General features: G+C 35.9%; 1 protein-coding gene across 1 annotated transcript in view; it reads left to right on the forward strand.

Moving 5' to 3' along the window:
- The window catches only part of LOC149618757 (glutamate receptor ionotropic, NMDA 2B-like), a 522,592-nt gene that overhangs the window by 154,967 nt on the left and 343,790 nt on the right, over window positions 1-23,835 (forward strand). The gene's annotated exons all lie outside the window — the stretch shown is intronic.

The following is a 23,835-nucleotide window of genomic DNA, read 5'->3' on the forward strand; positions in this document are numbered from 1 at the left end:
CCCCTTTGCTAGTTTGGTATCTATTTACAGGGTGTTACTGATAAGTCTGCCATAAATTAAGGGGGATGTTCTATGGACGATTTTGAGTCGAAAATGTTCTATGACATTTTGCTGTCAGGGACACTGTTTTCAAGTTAAGATTGTCCAGAGTATTTTACGGATGACCATTTAAATTTAATTAAGAAACTGATTTGGACAATGATTTCTAATTTAATAAAAAGGGAGGGTGAAGTTGAAAATCAAGTTATTTTTTTATCGATTCTTCTACTAATTTTAAGACCAGTCTGCATAGTGAAACATTCAGGAAATACTTCCGAATGATTTTAAAATTCAAATTAGGTTCAGATTTTATGGATAATTTGAAATAATGACCTCCGACCAATCGCGTAACGCCTTGCCTTTTTATTAACAAAGTTCTCGTGGCACGCTTCATGTCTCCCGCCACGATTGTCACGTTTCGCGCAAATTTTATCAATTTTCATTCGATACGGAACGTGCCAGGAGAATTTTGTTAATAAAAAGGCAAGGCGTTACGCGATTGGTCAGAGGTCCTTATTTAAAATTATAATAAAAATCTGAACCCAATTTGAATTTTAAAATCATTCGAAAGTATTTCCTGAATGTTTCACTATGCACACTGGTCTTGTAATTAGTAGAAGAATCGATAAAAAATCATTTGATTTTCTAGTTCACCCTCCCTTTTAATTAATTTAGAAATCATTGTCTAAATCAGTTTCTTAATTAAATTTAAGGGGTCATCCGTAAAATACTCTGGACAATCTTAACTTGAAAACAGTGTCCCTGACGGTAAAATGTCATAGAACATTTTCGACTCAAAATCGCCCATAGAACATCCCCCTTAATTTATGCATGTAGACTTATCAGTAACACCCTGTAGGCCTATATACTTATCGGAGTCATCAAAATAGGGAAAAATTCATTTCTAAGAATCATTCAAGCAAATAAACGAAAAATACCAAAAACCGAAAAGTTAACATTCACCTAGAAATCCGATACTGGTCTAGAAAATATGAGACGCCTCTATACCGTGCACTTTCAATTTTGATATCTGAAAGTTGCGAGAAAACATTACATATCCCAAGTAAGCTATGGTTCTGGATCAATTTGAGGTCTTCCACTACGTCGGCTTCCAATTCGGAATCAGAAAGGAATGTTTTTGTCCAGAAATTGTTCTGGTTATCGGAAAGACGGGGAATAGCGGCAAAAATTGCTTATTTGCTGCATGGACTAATAAACTACGGGACATTTTAGACTCGTGGCATTTGCATCACACAGGCCTAAAATAAAAGCAATTCTGTTTAAGAGGTAGTTAAAATAGAATCGGAACTAGTTTTCAGTTCTTTGCCCATAAATACCTTATTTTTGAAATCCGCCATGCAATCAAAAAGTTTTTCTTACCAATTCCGCATTAGTTATTTTATACCAGTCACTGTATCTAAAGTCCCTGCAAAACAAGTCTAAAATCTTAAGTTCACGTCAGTGAAGACGTCGCTTTTGTAGCTTAATTAGACTGTTCTCACTTGTCAACCACTACGTAAAAGATTCGCTAGTTTATGTTTGAAAATTTTCAGTTTCGTCGTGCAGTGTTGAGATGGCACTATTCTTGAGCCATAGCTCACTCGATCGAGTGTGCTATGCTTTAGCAGACGATGTAAAAAAGGTTTAAGGATATATAAAGCTTTAGGACGGTATTTGTCATTCCGAATTTGACCAAACTGCGTGGTTGATATCAGTAGCACTATAATAGAAGGTTTTATAAGTGGTTTTGTGTTGACTTAAGCATAATTTTATTGAATTTTAAATCTATTATAAAACCTACATCGTGCGGATACTTCAAATAGGTGGCGCCAAAGTGTATCTAGTGTTCAGTATCTACATAGACAGGAAACTCATCCCTTAAAATACCACAGGCAATGCCGGGTATCTTAGCTAGTAGTACATATTTAAGTCACCAAAGTGTGAATATGCATTAAAATATGCCTACTGAAACATTAAATTCCACCGCGCCATCTAGAGTAGTCCTCACATACACTACATGCATAGGGTTAACACCAGTTAGTGCACATGAAATATTTACATAATTTAAATTGTATCAATCTTACTAAGAGATATTTCAATCAACATTTTATGCTGGTTTGCCGAACAAGATGGCACCGCATTCCGGAGAAACGTCAGGTGTTATTTAAAAAATTCTCGTGAACGATATGACCTAGCTTTGCATTTTAATTTCTTGCCGGTAGTGGCCTCTGCTAGTTGCGCGTTTCTGATAGTGTAGCTATAGTCATGTCCTGCTTTTATTTGTCCATGTTTAATGGTCGGCAAGACGGTGGAAGGCTATCCCCTAGTCTGGCTGGGCGAGAAGTTATTGGTCATAGCGGTTCATTGGGCTGAACAAAATGTGACATTCATTGATGGAGAAAAATAAATCTGTACCTTTTTTTTGTTGACGGACAAAGAATGGCTTTGAGAAAGAGTATTTGTTGTTAGGATATTTTTGGGAGGTATCTATATAAGGTTCAGAGGTCACATTGTTGCACGGGGTCCTGAGTTTCAATTTGTTGGATTAGCCTTAGCTCTTCATCCTCTCTTTGACGGAAAATGAAGTTTCGGACGGTCATTCAGGGTGTTAAAGGTTATGACACTCTGGAGTATTATAGATTTGGCCAAGGCTTGTCATAGTAATGTGAGGTTTTTTTTCTATTGAAGTGGACTTAGGGTCAAGATGTTAGAACTGAAGATTAGTTCAAGACATTGATTGCTGAAGAATACTATTTTACGTGATACGTTTCCAGACTTAAGAAGGTGACACTGGGTTTGATTCGTCATGGGTTAGTGGTCAAACTTCAGCTTGTCTATTCTGTTTTATGAAAGATATGTTTATATTTATACTTGCGTGTTTTTACTTTATATAAAGGTGTCTCATCCCCACATTATTCTTAATTATCCTTGCATTTAAATTATATGTCAGTCCGTCTATTTTTCCTTTCAAGGATTTTTATCCTACTTCCGGGTGAAGTCGAAGGTTTTCATTAGGCAAGGGGGTTTCCCCTAGGCCCCGACAGTGATCTGCAATATCTTAAGCCCTGATTTCTACTTTGGAAGAGTTTTGAATAGCTTCGAACCGGTTTCCGAAGTATCTGTGAATATGACCAGGAATAGATTTAATTTTAGAAGTAGGAATAGAGAACAGAGTAGTCTGGGCGCGCGTCAAACTCCCGGACCCCCTTCCACGGGACGGAGGGGGTGAAATAAAAGGCGGGTCGTAGCGACAGAGATAAAAAGGAATTACGTATTTTTTGCCGTCCCCGTCAGCAACGTCATCAAAACGTAGTTTAAGTGAGCCACTAAGATAATTTAAACTTTTCGTTACGTGTTAGAGGGATAGGCTCTATACCGGGCTATGAGTCGGACTGAAGTAAATACTATCCGTTCTCCCATCCTACTTCTAAAATTAAATATATCTTTGATATGACTTTGGTTTCATGTTTGTAAAATGTGTCTTGAAAGCAATTGCTTTAATTTCTAGAAGCAAAACTAATTCATGGTTTTTTATCATTGCAATTTATTTCAATTTAATGTGATTTAGTATTTTTATTCGGTACAACATTTAATACATACACCAGTTCTTAACCTCCGTGAAGTAAATTGTTAAACTCAACTAAATGTTGAAAACTTCACGGTAACCAATAAGCCCACTCATATCACAATCAGTTTCTTCGTGCATTGATAAAACCATCGCAAATACATTGAAAGAAAAATGTGCAAATGATATGCCAGCACAACAGTTTTAGGTAATCATATATGATTAGTATTTCTTTGTGAATATTGAATGCCCTTTTAAAAACGTGTTCCGTTGAAGTCAGACGTAAATTTGAAAATAAATTCAGCAATAAAGGTGGCTGTGGCAATTCCCAATCCGTAGAAAAATAAAACGAATGCTCCGTATGTTTCGTTGATTGTCAGTGCTGAAAGGCTTTTTGTTGGCTTTTTCCATGTAACTCTCGAAATGTAGAAATTGTTTTTGAAAACCAAGTAATCCGTGAATTTTGTCTCGGTGACTACCATCATTCTAAAAACAGAATTAACAGGACCAATTGTAATTGCTCATCGAATGAAAAAAAAAAACTGTTCCTTACCCAAGGTTCAATTGCTCAATAAACTCTGGACATCTTTTCAATTCGCTACTGACGGGAAAGACGAACAGCAGATTTTTGATTCGATCTGCGTTGAAGTAGAAAACTGATTTTCTAAAATCAGCGTCGCCTTCAAGAAGAATTGACATAAGATTGTCTAAGAAAAGTCGAGGTATAATAATTCCAGCTTTTCCAAAATGCATGTCCCAATACTTTTCAACGTCTAATGCATCTTCTATATACACATATTCTACTCGGGTAGCCAGGGACAATTCGGGTTGACTCTTCATTATGGACTTTTCCTAATATAACACCGCCATTAACATATATGGCTATTTTTAACAATGAAAACTTTGCTTAGGCCTACCCATTCCTCGAAGAAACCGGCGGCGATATCCTTAGGGTTAAATTGAATTTTTGCGTTGGTGTATTTGCTGAAACTTTCTAGACTGTCGATCAAGACGTGTTCGGTTGAGTACAATTCCGTTTTCAAGGCGGATCCCATGAATATTGATATGATTAAAATAGCAATCAGCCAAGAACCGATTGTGATCCTCCATGAAATGCACTTCGGAACCCGAATAAAAGCTGGAACATAATTTGAATTTATCTTTACAATTTTGAAAACATCCATAGGAGAAAGTCAATCGTTAAGTGCTTACGCTCGAAGAAAAATATGCAGACAAAATCCCATAAGAAATTTAAATAATTTTGAGCTTTCTGACGAATAGATGTTTGCACTTGACGTCTTCCCTGACCCCTGTTTGTTACAAATTCGGAAAGCTTCGCCAGCAGCGGTAGAACGACGAAGCACGAAACAAGCAGACATGAAACCTGAAAAATCCATTTTACTTTTAAAAGCTTAGAGTATTCGCCACAATTTTGGTGAAAAATACTTAGGTAAGTTATATCGTACCGTACTGTCGATGGTCAAGAAGGACATGGAATATTTTTCAACTTCAACCGGTGGCCCAGTCATTAAAACAATCTCTGACGTCAAGTACACCGGTGAATAGTACCAGAAATCTTCCTTCGCAATGTCCGAAAGCTCCACGGGTAATAGTACACCCAGCGTATTCTTAAGAAACCAAATAAATTCGCTTACTTGTAATCGCAACGGTAGCCAATTTGAGTAATTCCAGATTGATCTAGAAAAATCATCGAATTAAGCGTTCTTTTACCTGTATTTTTACGATGGATGTTCCATTTATACTCATTTCAACATAAGGACGACTGAGGTATTCTAGCCTACGTTTATTAGTGATAAAATCTTATTCTTTTTGTATTATCAGAAGCTCGTAAACCAAACATTAACACTTAACCTTACTTTACGTTAAAAAGTTTGAGGTAAAACTCATCCATTAACTTGAATAATTTCAAAAATGAATCCTGGGTTAGAAGTTCCTAATAAATATTTATTTTCAACCATTGATATTTCAATAGTTCAGATTGTGTTATTTTTATTACCTCGCATACTACAAAGGGAACACTGACGCATTCCGTCGCTCTGAAAAATAAAGCATTAATTTTGAAACAGCAATAATTGAACCGAGTAAGATTATTTACTTGTATTTGAAGAAGAGATTTTCGCTGTTATAAACTTTGGTCAAATTCATACCGAATAAATTCTCACAATTCATGGCTTCTCCGTTGTCAAGGGAAGATTTTTTGGAGGAATTCTTTCAAGGGATGTAAATTTCGTGTTTTGTTGGAGTTAAGCCTAACTTACTGATAATGAAAAGATTGTCGCTGTTATAAACTTTAGTCAAATTGATCCGAAATAAATTCTCGCAATTCGTGGCTTCCTAGTTATTCGTAAAGAATGGATTGTGTTTTGGAAATTCCACATTTGTGTTTCGTTGGGCTTATTTGTTGATAAGTTGTTCATGGTGATCAATACACGCGAATGAGTGAGAATATACGCAGATGTTTTTTCACAGGCCAGTAAATATTTGGTATAATTGTTTTGTGTAGTTAACTGCCTTAGTTCCATTATAAGGCTGGTTTTCACGAGGCAAAATTGAAATAAAACGAGCCTCCAGCGAACAAGGGAAATCTCTAGTTACCTCCTGCAGCCAATCATAGGCCTGGATTGATAACGTCATGAATGATGTTACTTCTAGACATAAGTAGAATAATGAATTGTTACTCCTCCTATTTTCTAGAGCAGACGATATTCATTTATACGTTGGATATTTCTTGAGTAAACAAAGCTGACAATAAAGCAGACACCAATTAGGGTCGTGTTAATGGTAAACAGGACATAACGTTTCTGCTTTGGTGTGCTGATTTCCAGTAGCGTGACAGTCACTTCACTCGCCGTAGCGAAAGGCATATTTTAATTGCGTGAAGGCGATATTTTGCTCCATAATTCTTTAACATGAAAACCATTCTTTAACGTTTAGTTTTCGATACGGTCGTTTCATGTTCTAATTCGCATTATCCACTTCACTGCGTTCCCCTATATTGATTATAAACGAGTGGGAAAGTATCATTTGCCCTTTTCCCAAGTAACTAAAAAAAGCCTAACTATAATATTCCGTTTTTAAAAGCTTTATTTGTACGAAACATGAGTTAAAATCGCTCGATTGCCGTCAAGGGTTTTGTTCAGTAATTTTCTCCCCCAAATCGTTTATATAAGAGCATGGAAACTTCAAAAACCATGGTAAGAAAAGCTGTTAGTCTTTTGTCCTGTTATTCTTCGAATAAGAAGGGGGGAACAGGCGTTCCACCAAGCAGACACAGTTGAATACTTAAAGAGGATGATTGGCTTATGATAAAAGTCCAAAATAACTGATTATCAACACCAGTTTAAACCGTTTAACCTAGGAAACTGAAATTTTGTGGGGACGTTTCTCTTAAGACGAAAGGTACATATTATGAAAGATTTTTCTAATCAGTTTCCATCATGAATAATATTTTGGTTTCTCAACGGTTTTTATTTCTCAAATGATTCATGGACGTAATTCCGACACAAAGAATCTCGAAATTTAGATTTAATCTTTTATAATATATTCTTAAAAAGTAAATGGTTTTTCGGTGACGGAATGTTTGGTGTCGAGATTCTTTGCGTCAGGATTCTGTCCAGACACCTCTCAAGTAACTTATAATTCAATATTAATCTTTATTGTGTTTCATCATAATGAGTACAAAGCTACATGGTGTTGTTTTTGCTATTACTGTTAAACATGTTGATAAATATTTTCATCGCGAAGTTGTTTCCGGAAATGAAGAAATATTAAACAATGCCGAAAGTTATTAAAAAGTGCTTCATTAAAAACATGTTCCGTCCAAGCTGGACGTAAATTTGAAAATAACTTCAGCAATAAAGGTGGCTGTGGCAATTCCCAAACCGTAGACGAATAAAATGAATGTCCCCCGTGTTTCGTTGATTGACATTGCTGAAAGGCCTTTCGTCGGTTTTTTCCAAACAATTCTCGAAATGTAGAAATTGTTTTTGAAAAACAAGTATTCCGAGAATTTTGTCTCGGTGGCTACCATCGTTCTAAAGTGAAAGATAAATTGAATAAAAGATAATTTGCAAATGCTCATCAATGAATGCCGTGCAATAGAAACAAAACCATTTATTCCTTACGCAAGAGTCATTTGCTCAATGTACTCAGGACACCTTCTCGTTTCGCTACTGACAGGAAAGACAAACAGCAGATTTTTGATTCGCTTTGCGTTGAAGTAGAAAACCAATTTTCTCAAATCAGCGTCGTTTTCAAGAAGAAGTGCCATAAGAATTTCGATGTAAAACTGTGGTACAAGGAATCCAGTTCTTCCCAAAAATACACTCTAAGAAATGGAAGTGTTAAAAAGGTGTAAAAACGGTGTAAACACCGTAAAAACACCCAAAAGAGTGTTTTATTACCTTGAGTTTTTAGAGGCCAATTTAAAGTGTAAATTCGGTGTAAAATAACACTATTAAAACACCGTTCGAAATTAAACATGAAAAATTATAATACTGCTGGTTTCTTAAATAAGGTCTTTCATTTATTTTTCATTAATGTTTTAGTATTAAAGTCAATACAAACAGTAAAAAATTATTGAAAAACGTACTTGTTAAACCTTTTTTTAAAGATGATATTCATGAAAGAAAACAGTTTTATCCTTTAAATATAATTAACAAAGAAATTGGTAATCTGGCGGTGTTGTACCTTCATAAAACTATGCTAAACGTGTTAGGCCGCTTAGGCGACACTCTTACAGGTGTTAAGCGATACTCTTAAAAAACGAGACTAGGTTAGATACTGGCCTCACAGTAATGCCAGTTTGAGAAGCCAAAGTGGGGCACTTGCTTTTGTGACATGTTTTATCATTATTTTGCGAAAAATTAGAGTACTAAATGGATTCAATACAAACAGTAGAAAATTATTGAAAAACGTACTTGTTAAACCTTTTTTTAAAGATGATATTCATGAAAGAAAACAGTTTTATCCTTTAAATATAATTAACAAAGAAATTGGTAATCTGGCGGTGTTGTACCTTCATAAAACTATGCTAAACGTGTTAGGCGACACTCTTACAGGTGTTAAGCGATACTCTTAAAAAACGAGACTAGGTTAGATACTGGCCTCACAGGGCCAGCTTGAGAAGCCAAAGTAGGGCACTTGCTTTTGTGACATGTTTTATCATTATTTTGAGAAAAATTAGAGTACTAAATGGATTTTTTTTTGTAAAATCTGTAGTGCAAATTAGATTAAACGCGTTTCTGGTGCTCGAAAAACTCTTAGTGAAAAGAGATTATTAAATTTAACAAGAACGTCTATATCTACTGCTTGAATATTATAGCCTCCAAAACTAATTTAATACCCTATGCATTTGTACGAATTGAAGACTTTCTGCCTTTTTCAGAAGTTTATAAACCCGTAAAATTGACTTTATACGCAACAACCCTCGCTTAAAGAGGTGTAGTTCTGCATGTGAGAACTTTCCTCCCTATAGGTGTGTAGAACGTCTATATCTACTGCTTGAATATTATAGCCTCCAAAACTAATTTAATACCCTATGCATTTGTACGAATTGAAAACTTTCTGCCTTTTTCAGAGGTTTATAAACCCGTAAAAATGACTTTATACGCAACAACCCTCGCTTAAAGAGGTATAGTTCTGCATGTGAGAACTTTCCTCCCTATAGGTGTGAAGCGACACTCTGAAAGGTGCTATGCCGCACCCTTTAAGGAGTTGCACAACACTAATATGAGAGTAAAAATTCACTTTCAGTGCGATTTAAGAGTTAAAAAGGTGTTAAACTGCACCTCTGTTGCACAATTTTATGCTTATCTTTGCCACCAATTGCTCAAATAAGTGTTATTAAACCCTTTCAGGGGTGTAAATGAACACCTGTAACGGTGTCAAATTTGGACCCATATAAACTACTTTTAAAGGTGTTAAAGCACACCCCATTTTTTTGAGTGTAAGTGTGATTAAATCCCTTCAGGGGTGTAAATGTACACCTGTAACGGTGTCAAATTTGGACCCATATAAAGTACTTATAAAGGTGTTAAATCACACTCCAATTTCTTAGAGTGTACGTCCTCGAATTTTTTAATGTCTAAGAGATCTTCTATTGCCGCGTATTCAACTCTCGAAGCCAGGGACAATTGGGGTTCATTTTCCGCGATGGACTTTTCCTGATAAAACACCGCAATTAACACACAAAATAAAGATTGCTTTAACCACAAAAAAAAACATAACTTACCCATTCCCTAAAAACGGCGGCGGCGCTGTCGGTAGGGCTATATCGAATTTTGGCTTTGGTGTATTTGCTGAAACTTTCTAGACTGTCGATCAAGATGTGTTCGGTTGAGTACAGTTGCGTTTTCAAGGCGGATCCCATGAATATTGAAATGATTAAAATTGCAATCAGCCACGAACCGATTGTGATCCTCCATGAAATGCATTTAGGAACTCGATTAAAGGCTGGAATATAATTTGAAATTATGCAATTGGGGAAATGCCCACAGGAGAAAGTCAAATGTCACTTTAGTTAAGTACTTACGCTCGAAGAAAAATATGCAAGCGAAATCCCATGAGAAATTGAAATGGTTTTGAACGCTTCGACGAATAGATGTTTGCTCTTGACGTCTTCCCTGACCCCTTTTTGTAACAAATTCGGAGAGCTTCGCTAGCAGTGGTAGAACGACGACGCAAGAAACAAGCAGATATGAAACCTGAAAAATTAATTTAAACTTACCAAGCTTTGGTGAAAAATGGATAGAAAAATCATTTCGTACCGTACTGTCGATGGTCAAGAAGGACATGGAATATTTTTCAACTTCAGCCGGTGGCCCAGTCATTAAATGGAGCTCTGACGTCAAGTACACCGGTGAATAGTACCAAAAATCGTCGTTTGCAATGTCCGAAAGCTCCACGGTAAATATTAAGGCCAAAATATCCTGAAATAGCCAATTAAAATCGTCTTACCAATGACCTTGCGGTAATTATGAAATTCGTCGTATCAATTGATCGGTATTTACCTTAATTCGTATTATCGAGCTTCCATTTGCCATTAAGTCTCCATAAGGAATAACAGTGTATTCAAATCTGTACAATTGAAACGTAAACAATATGTTATCTTCGCAATTAAGCTCAGCTTTTCTGGCATTTTCAGTTATTAGAAGTCCTTACTTTACGTTAAAGAGTTTGATGTACATCTCCTCCATTAAATTGAACAATTGCATAAATGCTTCTTGAGCTTGAATCTCCTAAAAGGCAGATTTTATATTTCAATATCTCGATCAGTAAATTTGAGTGTATTACATTACCTCGCATACTACAATGGGAACACTGACGCATTCCGCTGCTCTGAGAAATGAAATAACGAATTATGTAACAGGAATAATTGAAACGAGTTAGATTACTTACTTGTATTTGTAGAAAAGATTTTCGCTGTTATAAACTTTGGTGAGATTCATCCCAAATAAATTCTCGCAATTCATGGCTTTCAGATTTTGTTGAAGAATGGATTTTTTAATTGACGTTTCGTTTTGCTAATTTGTTAATAAGGTGTATGTAGCAATCATCAAAGCGCTAAACCTTCGGAAAGACTCGCCTAATTTTTATGCGGCGGCAACGCACTTGCTGAGTTTAAAAGAGTTAACGTTGGCTTAGTTTTTGCAATTGAGTAAAGTGGTTAATATTACGCAAAGCACGCGAGAAAATGAGACTAAGTGCGTTGTCTGTGAAAATATTAGCAGTCGTCTGTATATTGATCACGCCCTGTCATTAGATATTTGTCATAATTGTCTCCTGACCTACTTTCTGCTGCACGTTAGCCAACTGTTTATGATAATTTCGGAAGTGCCATTTCACGTTCTAATTCGTATCTCCTCACTGCGTTCCTTTCCATCAGGTGGAAAAGTTTCGTTTACGTCTTAAATTTACGTTGGTTAGGAATTTCACGCTTGCAAAGTTAATTAAATGTGAAATTATTAATGACCAGTCAACCACTTTTCAATAAAACTAGACCAACATAACAAACTTAACTGAAAAGAAAATTGAGTTAGTAATTCTATATCCGTATCTAGTTGTGTTGCCACCATTCTTAAGCAACCTAAATGCGAGACACTTTGGAAACCGTTTCCAACCAATTTGGAAAGGTCTAATCCTTTTTGAAAAATAATGATAGTATTTTCTCATAATATCTCTTTAATATTATTTTTACACCTATCAAAAACTATTGAAAACGATCTGGAAACGTGCTTTAGTGGGATGGGGTAGCGGTTAGAGCTTTCGCCTCGCTGCAAGAGGATCCCTGGTTCGATCCCGGACTGTGGCACCGGGTGAAAATCTGGTAACAAATCCTTCTGCGTAGAGTTTGCAAGTTCTCTCCCCGCTTGTTAAAAGGAGTTTTCCTCCGCGGTCTAACCCGGTTTCTCCTTTCCATCAAAACTTGTAGAGGTTAACGGTAATAGTTAGTATCGGGCGCTATAGGTTAGCTGTGGCATGGGGGCTAGCCACCACCCCTCTAAAGGGACCCACCTGTAAACAAGCCACAGGCTTAGTGTGGAAATCCCTTCATATACAAAGCATTGATTATTATTATTATTATTATATAAATAATGAACATATTTCTCCTGTCCAAAGAACAGTATAAGATGAAACTCTAAGCTAAAATCTTGAGTAAATTTTTATCAAATAACAAAAGAAAACGTAACTTATTAGGATTTGCACAGTTTTCTATCTCCAATAACCAAATAGTGACGAAAATACCAATTCTTAATACTGGACTGCATTCGCACATACGAAACTAACACGCTCTTCCCACCTCAACCACACCTAGCTAATACGTAAAATTTTTTATGTGACTTGTTATTGTATACAAACATTTTCATATCGAGCGTTCGTTCTTAAGAGCGTCCACCTATAACGCGAGTGTTATTTAAGGAGCTATCATTTTCCATTGCCATTTTGCACGGAATAGTTTTATCTGGGTGATAATCAATGTTTTATTTCAAGTGCTTTTGCACTGTAACAAGACCTCGTTAAATATATCTCCATGGTGGCAAACAAAGGGAAACGGCTTTGGTCGATACGAAATGTGAACAAAATAAAGGTTTTCTACGAATCGCGTGATATAAAATAATGACGCCGCTGTGCCTTAAACGTTTCCATGTTATATTATTAAAGGCCCATTTACACTAGACTAAAATATTACGTTCACGTCGGCGAAGTCGCTTTGTTCGCTTCATTAGACTGTTCACACTTGTCAACGACTACGTAAAATATTCGCGGGTTTAAGGTTGAAAAAATTAAATTTCGTCGGTCAGTGTCGAGATGGCAGCACCTCTTTTTAGCGCCTTTTCTTTAGCAGACGGCAGACGTGCTCTAGGGCTCTACTCAGTTTGGACCTTGTCCTTATTGGAATGCGATTCGGCTATCTTTTAGGATTTTAAATTGAATTTTTTCAACCTTAAACCCGCGAATATTTTACGTAGTCGTTGACAAGTGTGAACAGTCTAATGAAGCGAACAAAGCGACTCCGCCGACGTGAACGTAAGATTTTAGTCTAGTGTAAATGGGCCTTAAGGTTGAAAAAATTCAATTTAAAATCCTAAAAAATAGCCGAATCGCATTCCAATAAGGACAAGGTCCAAACTGAGTAGAGCCCTAGAGCACGTCTGCCGTCTGCTAAAGAAAAGGCGCTAAAAATAGGTGCTGCCATCTCGACACTGACCGACGAAATTGAATTTTTTCAACCTTAAACCCGCGAATATTTTAAGTAGTCGTTGACAAGTGTGAACAGTCTAATGAAGCGAACAAAGCGACTTCGCCGACGAGAACGTAGGATTTTAGTCTAGTGTAAATGGGCCTTTATAATTTAAGGCGATCGAGTTTCATACGACCAGAGCTGTGCTAATTAATTAGTTAGCTAATTGAATTTCTAATTAATTAGCAAAATTTACTAATTGAAAATGGTAATTGTATTTTAATTACCTTAGTGCTAATTGAGAAGTAATTCTAATTAATTAGTACGAATCGGAAAGGTAATTATCTTATTAAAATTTAATTAGATTTAGGATTAACTAATTAGCTAATTGAATTTTCAATTAATCTTTTACGCCAATTTGTTGTAAAAAATCGAGGAATTAACTCTTGATTCATCTATTTGAAAATGAAAAAGCCTTATTATATCGATGAGGAAACCTTAGTGCTACTCTAAATTTTTCAGCTCCTCAAACATGAGAGAATACTAGTACTAGTAGAAAATTTCGTAGTTCGCAACTGCCCCATTTCGAAATTTCGACTGTTTTACCTACTCGAATTAATAGCAGTGCGCATGTATTTACTACTCAGGGGTCCATTATAGGAACTGTGGCAAGAAAATGAAGAAATGAGACAAATTTTAACATGACGGAAGGCTCGAGGCTTGTCTCATTTTTCGAGAATAATTCATGGCTTCCGTACCCGTTTTTCAATGACATTAAAACATTAAACTTTGCATTACCAAAGTACTAAATCCATGGGCACTTTTAAACTTTTATGTTTACTTATGGTCTCTTTTTTACCTTAATTAGACAAGTAATTAATTAGAAATTGGTAATTCTAATTAATTAGTTTGATAAATAAATGCCTAATTTCTAATTGAATTGAATTAGTTTCTATGTCTAATTGCTAATTGGCTAATTAATTAGTTCATAAATATTTCCCTAATTGCTAATTTTAATTCAATTAGTTGTCAGCTAATTAGCACAGCTCTGCATACGACTATCGAATGAGAAAATTGAGCGTTTCACCTAGCTGGACTAAAATGGACAGTTGATAAGGACGGTGGATATACTGGGTGTTTCTGATAAGCTAAATTGATAGAAGTAGTTCAAAGAATTAATGTCTTAATCCCTTTTGTGTCTTCGTTTCGCAAAAAAAAACTCAAAATCGAATGTTAATTTTTATTGTGTTTAATCATAAAAAGTACAAAGCTATGGTGTTGTTTTTGCTATTTTTATTAAACATGTCGGAGTATTTTTTCATTTCGAAGTTATTTCCGGAAATCAAGAAATATTAAACGATACCGAAAGTTTATAAACAGAACTTCATTAAAAACTAGGGATGTACCGATACCATATCGGTATCGGCAACGATAGTATCGGATCAATTGGTTTAATATGATACTAAACAGATACTCGTTTAAAATGCGCGTTAGATGGCGCTACATGACATTTTCCTGTCTTTCAGTAATGTACTGATGGTGATAACTTATTTCTATGAATGTCAATCGTGATGATTTCTCATTGACATAAAAAGTACCTGAATTTAGGTTATCTAATAACTAAGTTTAATAGATCAAGTTTAAGGACAAAAGGGCCTCTCAGCATATACTAGTTAAAAAAGACAAGCCGTGATATTATTTTGAAAATACCTCTAAACATTGTACATAGTATATAATCCACGAAATTGCTCTTTAAATTTAAATTAATTCCTTGTATTTTTAATACATATGCAAATGGCACTGTCATACTAAAAATGTCGGTATCGGTTGAAGTATCGGGTTATCGGATCATAGTGAGTAAATATCAGCATTGATCGGTATCACTTCATGTTTGCATCAGCATCGATCGGTATTGCTTCATGTTTGCATCAGCATCGATCGGTATTGCTTCATGTTTGCATCGGTATCGGGTTAAGCCGGGTATCGGCCATCTCTAATAAAAACCCGTTCGGTTGAAGCTGGGCACTAATTTGATAATAATTTCAGCGATGAAGGTGGTTATGGCAATTCCCAAGCCGTAGACGAACAACACAAATGCCCCGCTGGTTTCGTTCATTGTCAATGCTGAAAGGCTTTTAGTCGGCTTTTTCCAAGAAACTCTTGAAAGATAGAATTTGTTTTTGAAAAACAAGTAATCCGTGAATTTGGTCTCTGTAACCACCATGGCTCTAAGAAAAGTGAAATGAACTGTACAAGTTCTAATTTCTCATCAAATCAAGGCTATTTATTCCTTACGCAAGAGTCAATTGCTCAATAAATTCAGGACACCTTTTCAATTCGCTACTGACAGGATAGACGAAGAGCACATTTTTGATTCGCTCTGTGTTGAAGTAGAAAACCAATTTTCTGAAATCAGCGTCGCCTTCAAGAAGAACTGATATAAGAATTTCGATATAAAACTGTGGTACAAGGAATCCAGTTCTTCCCAAGAAGATGTCCCTGTACATATCAATGTATAACGCGTCATCTATGTCCACATATTCGACTCTCGAAGCCAGAGACAATTGGGGTTCATTTTCGACAATGGTCTTTTCCTATAATATAACACCGAGATTACCAAGAGGACAATTTTGAACACAAAACACATAACGTACCCATTCCTTAAAAAAGCCGGCGGCGATACCGGTAGTACCAAATCGAATTTTTGCGATGGTGTATTTGCTGAAACTTTCCAGACTGTCGATGAGAACGTGTTCGGTTGAGTACAGTTCCGTTTTCAAAGCGGATCCCATGAATATTGATATGATTAAAATCGCAATCAGCCACGAACCGATTATGATCCTCCATGAAATGCATTTTGAAAACTGAATAAAGGCTGGAACATAATTTGAAATATATCTTTTGGAAATTATGTTATTTAGAAAAGGCAATCGTCACTAAGTACTTACGCTCGAAGAAAAATAAGCAAACGAAATCCCATGTGAAATTGAAGTGGTTTTTGACACTCCTAAGAATAGATGTTAGTTCTTGACGTCTTCCTTGACCCCTTTTTGTAACAAATTCGGAAAGCTTCGCCAGCAGTGGTAGAACGACGACGCAAGAAACAAGCAGATAAGAAACCTGAAAATATTATTTTACCTTTCAAAGCTTGGAGTATTCGTCACACCTTTGGTGAAAATTTGTTTGAAAAATTATTTCGTACCGTACTGTTGATTGTCAAAAAGGACATGGAATATTTCTCAACTTCAGCCGGTGGCCCAGTCATTAAGACAAGCTCTGATGACAAGAAAACTGGTGTATAGTACCAAAAATCGTTCTTCGCAATATCCGAAAGCTCCACGCCAAGTAATACGGTAAAAATGTCCTAAAAAAAGCAATTAAAATCCTCTTACCCATGATCTTCCTGTAATTGCGAAATTCGTCGTGTCAATTTATTGGTATTTACCTTAATTTGTACGATGGAGGTTCCATTTGCTGTTAATTCAGCATAAGGAATTATGTTGTACTCAAGTCTGAACATTTGAAACGTAAACAGTTATGTTATCTTCACATTGAAGCGCATCATTTGTGGTATTTTTAGCTATTAAAAGTCAGTATCAACTCCTTACTTTACGTTAAACATTTTGAGGTACATCTCATCCATTAACTTGAACAATTGAACAAGTGACTCTTGAGCTAGAATCTCCTAAAAGGCAGATTTTGAATTTCATTAACTTGATCGCTAAACTTCAGCGTCTTTTACATTACCTCGCATACTGCAATGGGAACACTTACGCATTCCGCTGCTCTAAAAAAGAATTCATTTTGAAACTGGAATAATTTAACAGAGTAAGTCAAATGACTTACTTGTATTTGAAGAAGAGATTTTCGCTGTTATAAACTTTGGTGAAATTCATCCCAAATAAATTCTCGCAATTCATGGCCTTTCGGTTGGGTGTCAAAGATTGGATTTTTTAGGTATACTTTATTAGTGTTTCGTTTTGCTAATTTGTTGATAAGGTGTATGTAGTAATCCTTAAAGCTGAAAATCCCAAGAAGAAACTCAACTATATTTTTAGCGGCGGCAACGTTACTTACTTAATTGAAAAAAAGTGGTTAACTAAGTGCATTGCAAAAGAGGAAAGCGGTTAATATTGGCAATACACGCGAGTGAATGAGAACACGTGCAGTGCCTGTGTATTGATTTCACCATAAGTCTATTATGTAAGGTCCCCCATAAGTCAGAAACAAAGTCAATTTAAGTCAAGAGCAAATGCCCCTAATGAAGGAAGCAGGTAAGGAAATTTCATCGCCCCCTGTCGGACTCTGGAGGTACCACAAAGCGGAGCTGACGTCATCGAATTTCGTATTGCGCATGTCTTAGTCTTAAAGATTGAATCGTAGGCAGGTTTAAAAATGGCGGCGGCCAGGAATGGAGCTGGGAGGTATTAGCCTAAACTTAAGTAGTATTTAAATGAAGAAGTGCATTTAATTAACACATAAAGAGGTAGAATGTATTCAAGGTTAGTAGAAAACATTTTGCACGAAAAGTATCTAGTGTAACTATTAGATTATCTTCTTAACACCGTTAAAGATGTTCAATCTGAAGTTAAGCCTTGCCATTTAAAGTCTTATCAAGAAAAACTGCCAGATCCATTACTTCGGTCTGCAGTTAACTGAAAGTGTAGCTTGTTTTTATCTTGTAACTTGACTTAATCCTCCACGTAAAGATGAAAATGACAGCTTTTATTTGTCTCCGCCATTATATTTAAAGTATGTGAAATGATTTTTCCAAATAAACAGCACTGCAAACGGTACCCGCCGCCGTGAAAAAGTTGAAAGTCCCATCCTAACTTCCGGAATAACCAAACAGCTTAGGAATTATAGATGGCGCTTTTATCGTACCCGCCAAATTTTCAAAATGTTAATACGAGTACAATGCCGGTAGTATAGGACCTAATTGGAGACTCATACTTATGGGGACCTTACATAATAGACTTATGATTTCACCATGCCAGTTAATATTTTTATGATTGTCTCCTAAACTACTTTCTGTTGCACGTTAGCCTACAGTTTTTGATAGTTTCAGTAAAGCCATTTTACGTTCTTATTCGCATTATCCCTTCTAACCTATGGAAATGTTTCGTTTACGTCTAAATTTTACTTCGTAAACAATTTCACGCTCGCAAAGTTTATCGAGTGTGGAATTATATGAACAGTCAACAACATTTTAATATAACTTGATCGACTTATTAAACTTACCGAAAAGAAAATTGAATTGCTAATCCTATATCTCGTATTTACTTGTATTGCCAACATTCTTAGGCCGCTTTGACACTACACACGTTGGAACCGATTTGAAAAGGTCCAATTCTTCTTGAAAAATTCTAATTGCAAGTCATTATCAGCCCCTTACTTTGCGTTAAATAGTTTGAGATGAAACCCTTCAATAATGGTGATCAATTCCAATAATGACTCTAGAAATTGAATTTCTTAATGGACAATTTTCCACACCTTATTTCTCGATTGTCGATTTTAAATAATTTTACATTACATCGCATACTACGATGGGAACATTCACGCACTGTGGAGCCCTCAATAAATAAAGATCTAATTTTCCGAAAGCTTTTGAAATTATTTTGTATTTATAGAAACGTTTTTCGCTGTTATTGTGTTTTCGTCAAATTCATCCCAAAAACATTTTCGCAATTCATGGCTTCTTCATGGTTGTCCAAGCTCGATTTTTTTGGAGGAATTCTTACAAGGGATATAAATTTCGTGTTTTGTTGGAGTTAAGACTAACTTAATGATAATTTCAAAAACTTAAGTCCTTCGAAAGAATTTCGAATATTACTTCAAAATGCCGGCAACCGTATACTTGAAACATTTTTTCCGTTTGTGAAATTCCTTTGAGTAGAGCTAACGATTGTGTAACGCGGGGAGTAACTAGTGAGAATATCTGCACATGTTTCTATATAGATCGGACCACAGTCGTAAATATTTAGTTTAACGGTCCTCGGACATGTTTTCTGTAGAACCTTAATTTGTATTTCTCGTCAACTAAAGCTATGTTCGGGAATCGGTAGAAACTATAAAATCAATGTTTTTTGTTTAGATTTTTCTTGAATAATTTGCACCATTAGTGTTAATTTAATTGTGTTTATTTTTAAATAGTACAAGCAATGAAATTTTTTACTGTGACTTTTATTATTAGACATGTTAAACCATTATTTTCGCAGTTCTTACGGATAAACGGTGGATGAAAGATAACCTTAATAGATTTAGCAACGTTAAGGAGGAATTTACTAAAAACGTGTACACTCGTAATTATAGGCCAATTTGATGATAATTTCAGCGACGAAGATTGCCGTGGAAATTCCCAAACCGTAGAGGAACAAAACGAATGCTCCGTATGTTTCGTTGATTGACATTGCTGAAAGGCTTTTTGTCGGTTTTTTCCAAACAACCCTCGAAATGTAGAAATTGTTTTTAATATACAAGTAGTCCGCTAATTTTGTCTCGGTGAACACCATTGTTCTAAAAAAAAAGAGAATTAATTGGAAAAATTAATCTAGAAACGAGTATATCCATGAATCTTGTTTCTAAGGAAACGACGGTTCTAAAACAGAGAAATTTACTGCATTGTTGTAATTGCTTAACGAACAGGTAACTAAAAGAGATCAATAAAAAAACAATTAATTCCTTACGCAAGACTCAATTGCTCAATAAACTCCGGACATCTTTTCAATTCGCTATTGAGTGGAAAGACTAAAAATAGATTTTTGATTCGCTCTGTGTTGAAATAGAAAACCAATTTTCTGATTTCAGACTCGCTTTCCAGAATAATTGACATAAGATTGTCCAAATAAAACTGTGGTGTAAAGAATCCAGCTCTTCCTAAAAATACGTCGTGGTAATTTTCAATGTCCAAGAGGTTCTCTATATCCCCGTATTCAACTCTTGAAGCGAGGGACAATTCGGGTTCATTTTCCACGATGGACTTTTCCTGATAATAAACCGAAATTAACAAATAAGGCAATTTTAAGCACAAAACACATAACTTACCCATTCCTTAAAAAAACCGGCGGCTTCTTCGTTAGGGCCAAATCGAATTTTTGCGTTGGTGTATTTGCTGAAACTTTCTAGACTGTCGATCAAAATGTGTTCGGTTGAGTAGAGTTCCGTTTTCAAGGCGGATCCCATGAATATTGAAATGATTAAAATAGCAATCAGCCACGAACCGATTGTGATTCTCCATGAAAGACATTTTGGAACCCGAATAAAGGCTGGAACAGAATTTGGAAATAAGACTTTGCAATTTATGCATTGTGGATCTGAAATATTTTGTACATACGTTCGAAGAAAAATATGCAGACGAAATCCCACAAGAAATTACAATAATTTCGAACTTTCCGACGAATAGATGTTTGCTCTTGCAGTCTTCCTTGACCCCTGTTTGTAACAAATTCTGAAAGCTTCGCCAGGAACGGTAGAACGATGACACACAAAACAAGCACGCACGAAACCTGGAAAACTCATCATATCTTTTGAAACTTGAAATATTCACGAATATAAACCAGGACCTTTGGCCCTTTGCAACCCTTCTTTTTTAAAAAACAACTTGTGAAAATAATATCGTACCGTACTGTCGATAGTCAAGAAGGACATGGAATATTTTTCAACTTCAACCGGTGGCCCAGTCATTAAGACAAGCTCTGACGTCAAGTACACCGGTGTATGATACCAAAAATCGTTCTTCGCAATGTCCGAAAGCTCCACGGGAAAAAGTACTCCGAATGTATTCTTAGGTAACCAATAAAATTATCTTACTCATGACAGAAGCCGATTAGGCTTTACACATGAAGTACGTAACATGCGACTGGGGGAGCTACACGATATTCTCTAAGCTCCTAGGAAAGAACCTCCCCTTACGCGGAGGGAAATAGTTCAGTAACGCGGCTCTTTCGGATCCATCCGATCCTTCCGCCTTAAGAACCGATTTACCAGGTACATAAATTGGGGAACTACTATAAAGACTGAGTAGGGTGTCTAAAATATTCTTTAGATAAAACTATTCACAATACCAAAGATTATTTGGGAGTAAGGCGTTAAAATGTTATCAATCTGGGTAGCTTTTGCTTGGACTATTTAAGACGCCATGCATCTGTTTTTTACGATGAATGTTTTCTGTTCTCGCGGTTACGGCGAGCTCAGCCGCCGGCGGCTCGGGAATCGGGATACCGGCACCATACCGCTGTTACCTAGACAAGGCCTAGTGTAGTTTTAGAGTCTATTATTATTCGCATAGCTATTTTTCTGTTGAAATTAGGGAACTAGTATAAATATTGAGTAGAGTGTCTGAAATATTCTTTAGTTAAAACTATTCCCAATACGATAGATTATTTGGGAGTAAAGCACGAAAATCTTTTAATCTGGGTAGCTTTTGCTTGGACTATTTAAGACGCCGTGTATCTGTTTTTTAACGAGGTATTTTTCTGTTCTCGCCGTTACGGCAAGTCCGGCCGCCGGCGGCTCGAGATGCGCCGCTCGGCCTCAGCCGCTGATATCTAGCCAAGGCTTAGTGTAGTTTTCGTGTTTAATTTTATTTGCAGAGCTATTTTTCAGTTGAAATTTAAAGAAAATCTTATAAATCTGGGTAGCTTTTGCTTGGACTATTTAAGACGCCGTGTATCTGTTTTTTAACGAGGTATTTTTCTGTTCTCGCCGTTACGGCAAGCCCGGCCGCCGCCGGCGGCTCGAGATGCGCCGCTCGGTCTCAGCCGCTGATATCTAGCCAAGGCTTAGTGTAGTTTTCGTGTCTAATTTTATTCGCAGATCTATTTTTCTGTTGAAATTTAATGAAAATCTTATAATATTTAGTTGAAGACTTATTAAATGTCTCGAAAAATTTCGAAACTTTAGCTTTAAAACGTTAAATATTTTATAACGACTACCGAAATTCGCCTTCCGGGCTTCCCGGTTATGTCGACGGCGAGGTCGAGTCGAGTTCCCATTCAAGAAAATAGTAATAGCCGTCGCCGATTGGTCTGGCATTAAAGAGGTTATCTATGATTAGGGGGCTCATGATTGGCTAAAAGCTTTTTTGTTCGTCTGCTTAGTTTTTACTTCGGGAATATCATGAAATCCATGGCCAAAGCTATGGAAAAATGGAACTTACGTACTTTATGTGTGAAGCATAATCCGCTTTTGCTCATGATTAACGAAATTCAACGTATAAACTGAATGTTTTTATTTGAATCTTTACCTGAATTTGTACAATGGTGGTTCCATTTGTATTCAGTTCAGCATAAGGAATAGCTAAATGTTTAATTCTGGCATTTTGAAACACAAAACGTGTTTTCAAATTTACACTGCTCATAAGTGGTTATTTCATTTATTCAAAGTAAGTATCAACCGCTTACTTTACGTTAAAAACTTTGAGATAAAACTCTTCCGTGACTTTGATTAGTTGCATTATTGAATCCAGAGCTACAAGTTCCTAAAAGACAAATTTTCCACACCTTATACCCTCGATTTTTTTTAAACTATCTTACATTACCTCGCATATTACTACGGGAACATCCACACACTTTGACGCCCTGAAAAAAAAAAGAGTTAATTCTCTAACAGCTGCACGCTTGGTTATATTATTTAATAATAATAATATATATATTTAATAATATAACCAAGAAACTTTTATTACTGGTATTTGAAGAAGCGATTTTTGCTGTTATTAACTTTGGTAAAATTCACACCGAACAAATTCTCGCAATTCATGACTTCTCAGTTATTAGATGTTTTGGAGGAATTCTTTCAAGCGATATAAATTTCGTGCTTGATTTTGGAGTTAAGACTATCTTACTTCTAATTTCCAAACTTAGTCATGCGTAAGAACCTCGACTTAAATTTCAAAATGCCGGAGACGTTATTCAAACATTTTCCGCTTGTGAATTTACATAAAGATATGAGCTAATGATTGAGTAACGCGGTTAAATAACTAGTGAGAATATCTCCAGATGTTTCAGTATCGATTGGAGCACAGCAGTAAATATTTGGTTTAATTGTTCGCTGACATGTTTTCTGTGTAATTAAAAATTAAGTTAATTACTTTTCTTGGATGTTTGTGATCATTTTCATGTTCAAAGTCGTATTATCCCCTATATTCCGTTAACATACAACAACTGAAATAAAAATCGTTGGCACAATACATATATAATTTGTATTTCACGTCTACTAAAGTCATGTTCACACGGTTCACACCTACACGGGAGGAATCGGTAGTAACAAAGTCATCCACATTTGGTAGTAATTATAAAATGAACGTTTTCAGTCAATGGTTTTGGTCTAGCAATTTCTTGAAGAACTTACGCCATTAGTTTTAATTTATTTGTGTTTAATTTTAAAGAGTACAAGCAACAATATTTTTACAGTGAATATGGTATTAGACATGTCAAACAATTATTAGTGCAGTTGTGATGGGAATGATCGTGGATTAAAGATAGTCTTAAGAGATTTAATAACATTAAGGAGTTTAACTAGAAATTTGTAA

This window comes from Phalangium opilio, unplaced genomic scaffold (assembly GCF_054372755.1).
Source record: "Phalangium opilio isolate 3A_F unplaced genomic scaffold, DU_Popi_V2 ptg000209l_1, whole genome shotgun sequence".
Taxonomy (NCBI): Eukaryota; Metazoa; Arthropoda; class Arachnida; order Opiliones; family Phalangiidae; genus Phalangium; species Phalangium opilio.